This window comes from Penaeus japonicus, unplaced genomic scaffold, assembly GCF_977035675.1.
Source record: "Penaeus japonicus unplaced genomic scaffold, GWHDUDI00000001_assembly GWHDUDI00000015, whole genome shotgun sequence".
Lineage (NCBI taxonomy): Eukaryota > Metazoa > Arthropoda > Malacostraca > Decapoda > Penaeidae > Penaeus > Penaeus japonicus.
Genome location: NW_028234417.1, coordinates 1509200 through 1516699, shown reverse-complemented (window position 1 = coordinate 1516699; position 7500 = coordinate 1509200). Strand labels below are relative to the sequence as shown.

Genomic DNA, 7500 nt, shown 5'->3' with positions numbered 1-7500 from the left:
GCATTATGGGCGTAAACCTTAGTCGCTGATATATATTATATTTGTGTTTGTCTTCGAAGTGAATATCTGTATCTGGGTGGGCAGGTAGAGGTGCCGGAGACATGAGATAAAATTAAAGAGCCAAGGTTGCCCCCCCCAAAAAAAAAAAATAATAAAAAATAAATAAAACAATAATAATAAAATAAATAAATAAATAAATGAATAAAGATGAAGAAAAGAAACAAAAACAAAATTAAGAGGCCAGGATCGGAAAACAACAAACAAAGAAATAAAAAGAAGAGAGTAAATGGCGAGTACCAAGGTAATGGAATGAACACCTTGGGACTTGAACATATTCATCACTGTCAGAATCGGTGCATCAGGTGGGGAGGGAGGAGGAGGAGGTGAGAGGGAGTGAGGGAGGGAGGAAGAGGAGGTGGGAGGGAAGGAGGGAGGAGGGAGGGAGAAAGGAAGGGAGGATGGGAGGAGGGAGGGAGAAAGGAAGGGAGGAGGAGTAGGAGGGAGGAGGGAGGGAGGGAAAAGGGAGGCAGGGTAAGGGTGTGTGTCGCTGTGCTGTTCTTTAGTGTAGCACTTATCGACGCTAAAGACAACATAAGGGAAGTGGTGATTGTGTTCTGCGCATGTTCTAAATGCTGGAAGAGAAAGAGCGAGAGAGTGAGAGAGTGAGTTGAGGTAGTGAGTGAGTGAGTGAGTGAGTGTGAGAGAGGGAGAAGGGGAGAGAGACCGGTGGTAAAACTGGCCGGATACTGTTCTCTGATAAGGTTTGGAAGGCTATCCTACGAAGAGAGAGAGAGAGAGAGAGAGAGAGAGAGAGAGAGAGAGAGAGAGAGAGAGAGAGAGAGAGAGAGAGAGAGAGAGAGAGAGAGAAAGAAAGGAGAGGGAGTAGGTGAGGGTGAGGGAGAGGCAGAGGCAGAGGCAGAGGGAGTGGGAGAGGGTGAGGGAGAAGGAGACTGTGGGAGGGAGAAAGAGAGGGAGAAAGAGAAAGAGAAAGAGAGGGGTTCCGGTGGAAATGAAAGTTCTAGACGACTTTCACACGTGATTGAATAAGAGTAAGAGAAAAAAAAATAGATAAAGAGAATGAACCTAACAGAAGCCGATGAAGAATCAAAGAAAGAGAATAAAGAAGAAAACGAACAGGGAGAAGGATAGCAACAGCATCAAAAACGTTACAATACCCCGGAAGAATCAAGAAGAAAAGTTTGCAATGAAGACAAGGATAAAAAAAAAAAAAAAGAATCACGTAAACACGAGTCCGACATATTGTAGTTTTGTATTGGATATTTTTTGTGTGTATCTCTGGCGTTCTGTTGCGATTACTCTTATCACTGATTGAGGTCGATAAGGGCGGGAGGGGGAAGGGGGGAGGGTGAGGGAGTAGAGGGAAGGGGGAAGGGAGGAGGGGAGAGAGTGGGGAAGGGGTAGGGGTAAGGAGGAGGAGTTAAGGGGAAGAGGGGAAGGGGATAGGATAGGAGGGGAAGGAAAGGAGAGTAGAGTAGAGGGAAAGGAAAGGAATGGAAGGAGATAGGATAGGAGGGGAAAGAAAGGAGAGTAGATGGAAGGAAAGGAAAGGAAAGGAAAGGAAAGGAAAGGAGAGTGGAAGGGAGGGGAGAGAGAAGAGAGAGAAGCATGCAGGGTTGAGATACGGAGATAACGTCTCCTGTCTCTGGAGCGCGCGCACGCAACCTTGGGGATACGAACTGATTGTGTCCTTGCGCGGTTTGTTGCGTTTGAGCATTATAATGACAAGGAGAACTGCCTTAAAGAGGGAGTTTACTTGTTTAGAGTTTTGTGGCTGTGCCTGTGTGTGTATGTGGAGGGGGAAGTATGCTTGTGGGGGGGTTTTGCGTGTGTGTGTGTGTGTGTGTAGGGGAGGGGGGGAGGTTGTGTGTACGTGAGCGTTTGCATGCGTGTTTCCACTACTTCTCCAGTACCTCTATGTATTTGCATGTGCCTGTGCCAGTGTGTATGTGCGTGCATACGAGAAGGAACAGTCAAAACCAGAGAGGGTGTTCTCTATACTCGTTCTTCAGCACCATAGCCGTGGAACGTCAAAGCAAACATGTAGTCTGGCGCATTTATTATTTATTATTATTATTATTATCTATTATTATTATTATTATTTTGTTATCATTATTATTATTGTTTTGTTATCATCATTATTATGATTATTTTGTTATCATTATTATTATTTATTATTTATTATTTATTATTTATTATTTTCTGCACCACCACCGTGCTTTACGAAGAACAGTGCTAATGCAAGGACGATGTTTTGATGTCTACTCGCGAGTGACGAGTGACTGGCGAGTGGCGAGTCATTGCTTTGCTGCTGTCGCCATTATTATTATTTATGCTATTGGTTTCGTATTTATTGGCATTGTTATTATTGTTGTTATTAGTTTCATCGTTGTTGATGTTATTGCTGTCTGCCTCGCTCGTGTGATATTTATCTTCATGTGATTATGTGATAAGATTAAACAGAAAGTAACAGAAAAAAAAAACAAAAAACGATCATACGAAAGAAAGAGAGAAAAAAAAGAACGATTAATAATTCCTTCACATTTCTCGACAATTACAGGAGCAACAAAACAAAACAAAACAGGTTGCACACATGACCACGACTAAGGGTAATGCTAGAATGTTGCACGTCGGTTATTGACAGTCTCGTGTGTTGTTGATACTTATTGCCATGGTCAGTTTATCGCAGTGATAACACTCAGGGCGCACATAAAACCTCCGACCGTGTTCCCGGGATGTGCTTGCCAGTGCTGTGTGTTTCGGAGCTGTAAAAAGTGGTGTTGGGAAGTGACGTTGTTTTGCCCCTCGGAGCAAGCAAGCAAGCAAGCAAGCAAGGAAGCAAGCAAGCAAGGGCCTCAGGAAGGAACCCGCCCGCTCGTCTTGTGAACTGGAGGTTTGGCGAGACACTTGGAAGCTTCTAGGCAACCGGGAGTTCGACGTAGTGCTGGAAGCTTTGCCTTGAAGGATTTTGGACTCAAGGTAAGGAGCGTGTATTTTTTTTTTTTTTTTGTGGTAATCGTTTTTATTATGATAGTGATTATGAAAATGATAGTAATGATAGTTGTTAGGAATAACAGTAATATTGGTATTAATGATATTAATGAAATTATTATTATTTTTGTTATTATTTTTATCATTATTATCATTACTATTGGTATTATTATTATGATAATAGGAAAATTATTGTAATGAGTAATGATGATTATGATATTAATGATATTTAATGATAATGAAATTGTTATCATAATTGTTATTATCATCACTTTTATTAGTATTATTATTATTATCTTTATTATTTATTTTCATTATTATTAATGTTATCATTTTGAAGCTCTATATATATATTTTTTGGCATTCTAGGTGATGTTGGTTTGAATATTTTTGTTCTTTAGTGATAAAAGTGATAGTGATGAAGACAATAACAATGATGATATTTATGGTGTTATTGTTAAAACTGATGGAATTATCTTGAAATTAAGGCACCAGTTCCTCATGTATCTAGCAACATCAAAGTAAGAATCAATTCTTATATATAAATTGAGGAAGCTGTCAAAGAAACGACACTTTGATTCTAAACGACCAGAGTATCTCCTTTGGGATCTTATCAACTACACGTGATAGATGATGGTCGAGGCATTTATCAGGTTGCCTTTTGATTGATTTTGATATCGGGAAAAGAATCAATGTGATTTGAATACAAAGCCGATGAAGGGAGAAGATAAAAAGAGGTTTGGTAGAGGCAAGAGAGGGGAGGGGAGGGGGAGGGGGAGGGGGAGGGAAGGAGAGGGAAGGGGGAGGGGGACGTCATCAGGCAGAACATGTCTGATGATAAGTCCCTGGAGCGAGAACCCGGATGCGGTGTTCTCTCTGTGTTCTGTGTGTGTGTGTGGGGGGGGGGGAGAGGAAGAGGGAGAGAAGGAAAGAGGAAGGAGGGAGGGAGAGAGGGAAAGAGAGAAAGAGGGAGAGGAGAGGGGAGAGGAGAGGGAGAAGGAGAGAGGGAGAGGGAGAGAGGGAGAGGGAGGGAGAGAGAGGGAGAGAGAGAGAGAGAGAGAGAGAGAGAGAGAGGGAGAGAGAGAGAGAGAGAGAGAGAGAGAGAGAGAGAGAGAGAGAGAGAGAGAGAGAGAGAGAGAGAGAGAGAGAGAGAGTGAGAGAACAAGAGAGCGCGAGAGCAAGAGCGAGCGAGTGAGAGAGAGAGTATATTTGAGAGGGAGAGATCATTCAACTTGCTGGCAATCAAAAGAGCAGTAGGCCTTTGGGACGTGGGCTGAGACGACTCACTCATTGATACGTCCATTCAGTGACGTCCGCTTGAACACACACACAGATGTGTATGTGTGTGTAGGTATGAGTGGTGTAATTATGTATGTGTATATGTATTTACATTGATGTGTGTGTGTATATCTATCTATCTATATATATCTATATATGTGTGTGTGTGTACATATATATATTATATATTTATATATATGTATATGCAAATTCATCGGGTATGAATATAATTTATTCATATATTGGTTAGTGTGAACGTGGACTTGATCATTTGCGCACGTTTGTGTATAGGAGGATGTATGTAGGCCTATGTATATAAATATTTACATCATTAGACATATATGGTTATATATATTATATTTATATATATATCTATTTACATGTGTAAATACTTATACATACGTGTTTGTGATTTATAGTTATATAGATAGATACACATACATATACATAATCATGTACATATACATATGCATATACATATACATATACATATACATATATATATATATATATATATATATATATGAATATGCATATACATATACATATGCATATGCATACACATACACATACACGTACATATATAAACATACATTTGGAGGTGTATATATCGTATTCATGCATATACCTTTGTTCCATGTACATGTATGTTAACACACACTCACGCACACGCACACATGCACATTTCTTCCTACTATGGAGCGCCGGTTGTGGCAGCACAATCGGTTTGGCTCACATGCGGCGTTGGCGGAGTGGCAGTGCGCGAAGTGACACTTGTTACTGTGCCGGGCGGGCGGGCAACAGGTGGCAGACGCGCGGCGCGAGTATCGGGTGCGAGCGCCGACACTACGCTAAACGTTCGAGATGCCTCGGCGACTGCCTCATGCTGGGGGCAGCGGGAGAAGGGGGAAGGGGGAATGGGGAGGGAATGGGGAGGGGGGAAGAGGGAGGGAAAGGGACGGGGATGGGGGGGAGAGGGAGGGGGAGGGGAGTGGAAGAGGGAGGGTGAGGGGAAGGGAAGGATGGGGTGAGGGAAGAGGAGAGGAAGGGGAAGAGAATAGAGAATGGGACGGGGAGGGTGGAAGAGGGAGGATGAGGGGAAGGGAAGGATGGGGTGAGGAAGAGGGAGGAGGGGGAGGGGAGGAGAGAAAGGGTGAGCTTTAGTTGTCCTCCTTTTCCCCTCGTGTCTTCTATGGGATCATGTGTTTTGTTTTTGAAGAAGAGCTAGATAGAGTGATGGCGAAGGGAGCACCGCCTTGAAGGGTAAGTGAGAGAGGAGGGAGGAGAGATAGGAGATATCCTGAACGGATGTCTTGGTAACATTGTCATGCTTGCTGTCCAACCAAGATGTCAGTGCTTGGTGCTTTACCGGTGTGTTTTTTCCGTTAATTCTATCATGGAAAGGTTTTTGAATCCTTTAGCGGTGGTTCAGTCGTTTAGCCGATACGGGCGTTTAGCTGTGATTGAGTCGTTTAGCTAGTTTTATTGTCTAAGTCGTTTAGGTATGCGATTAGTCTGGTTATTTACCTTTTTCGTGGAATTCAGATTGTTACATTCATGTAGTTCATGCATAAAAGAACAGACTCTCTGGTTAGGCAAATGTTTGTCTGGTAGGAAAGTTAGTTTACCCCATAGAACAACAGAAAGGTGTTGTTATGAAAGGTACGCACAGAATTACAACTTCTCGGGTGCCCGTGAAACTTCAGAACTAGCATTTGAGAGGCCAACACCAAGCGACTTTGGGAGAGAGAACTTCAGGAATGATCCTCAGCTAATCCCCAGAATCAAGATTAATACCAGGTGTGAGCATGAGATATTCCACATGTACCAGGCCACTACGGTGGCGAACGTGGGTCTTTTGATTTGAATCCACGGGGTTTTGCTCTCATAGCTACGGTTGTTTTTTTAAACGAAGGTATACCATTGTTGCTGTGTTTCTTTTCCTTGCATAAACGTTTTGTTACTTCTTTCTTATTTGGTTCCTTGATACTTCTACAACGTCGCTTGCCTTCCGCGAGAGTTTGTAAATTGTCGTAGTAAAGTGTAGCATTTGGCGACTTGAGTTGTCAATGAAAGCTTGCAGGCTATCGAATGACAGTGTTGTTGATATGATGCGAAGTGATGCAACATGCAGGTGGCGTTGCTCCTCTGGTTTTCCTTGTGAATAAATCATGGATGAAGGAACGTGGATTTTTTTTTTTTATCATTTAATTCGTTGGTGTGTTTATATGTACCTCCTATCTACTTGAACATTCATTATCGTTGCTTCTATTACTGTCATTCGGTAGTACTACTCATGCCACCTTTACGGCTTAGTGCGAACCGTCGCAATACCATAACGCGTAACGAACCACGGCGTAGGCTATCTTACCTCGGAATGAACAATCTTTTGCAACATCTTGAGAAGGAGTAGTAGTAGCGCCCTTGACATCGACTTAAAAGTAGATACTGGTAGAGCCGAGGTTTAGACGCCCCGGGTAAAGTGTCTTAAAATGGCTTAGATAAGTGCAATAGATTTATATACCCGCGTCTAGACGGGGGCCAATGGGTGAGGGTGAGAAGGGAGGGATTGGAGAGAGAGCGTGGTGGGAGGGAGGGAGGGAGGGAGGGAAGTTATAGAGAGAATGGTGGGTGGGAGGGAGGGGGGGAGGGAAGTTATAAAGAGAATGGTGGGAGAGAAGGAGGGAGGGAGCGAGAGAGAGAGAGAGAGGAGGGACGGATGATATACAGAGATGATGGTGGGTGGGAAGCAGAGAGAGAGAGAGAGAGAGAGAGAGAGAGAGAGAGAGAGAGAGAGAGAGAGAGAGAGAGAGAAGGATAATAAGCGAGAGAGTGAAAAGTGGGTGCTCTAAGAGGCCTCAAGACAGCAACAAGGATCTCGGAGGTCAGGCAAGCTGCGTAACAATGAGGGAGTGCGTAGGTCGGAGGACGGGTCGGGTTACGGCGCGGCGGGACGATGCAGGCAGACAGACAGATAAACAGACAGACAGACAGACAGGCAGACAGACACAGAAAGACAGACAAACATAAATAAGTAAATAAAGACAACCAGATAGACAAATATAAAGAAATAAAAAAAAAACAGGCAGATAGACAGAAAGAAAGAAAGGTGACAGACAGACAAACAAACAAGCCGTCGACTCAGTCCTGGCAAGATAAATAAAGAATATAAGTGAACGAGAGACATCAGAAAAAAAAAATGAGAATGGAAAA

The 7500-nt window shown here is 43.1% G+C and overlaps 1 protein-coding gene across 7 annotated transcripts in view; it reads left to right on the top strand.

Moving 5' to 3' along the window:
• The window catches only part of Mef2 (myocyte enhancer factor 2), a 475383-nt gene that overhangs the window by 70987 nt on the left and 396896 nt on the right, over positions 1-7500 (top strand). For 6 of the 7 annotated variants that reach the window (XM_086544340.1, XM_086544349.1, XM_086544347.1 and 3 more), the window contains exon 2: positions 2579-2997. The exons of the other annotated variant lie outside the window; for it this stretch is intronic. The gene's annotated coding sequence lies outside the window, so the exon portion shown is untranslated. The remainder of the gene's footprint in view (positions 1-2578; positions 2998-7500) is intronic. 7 annotated transcript variants of the gene reach the window in all.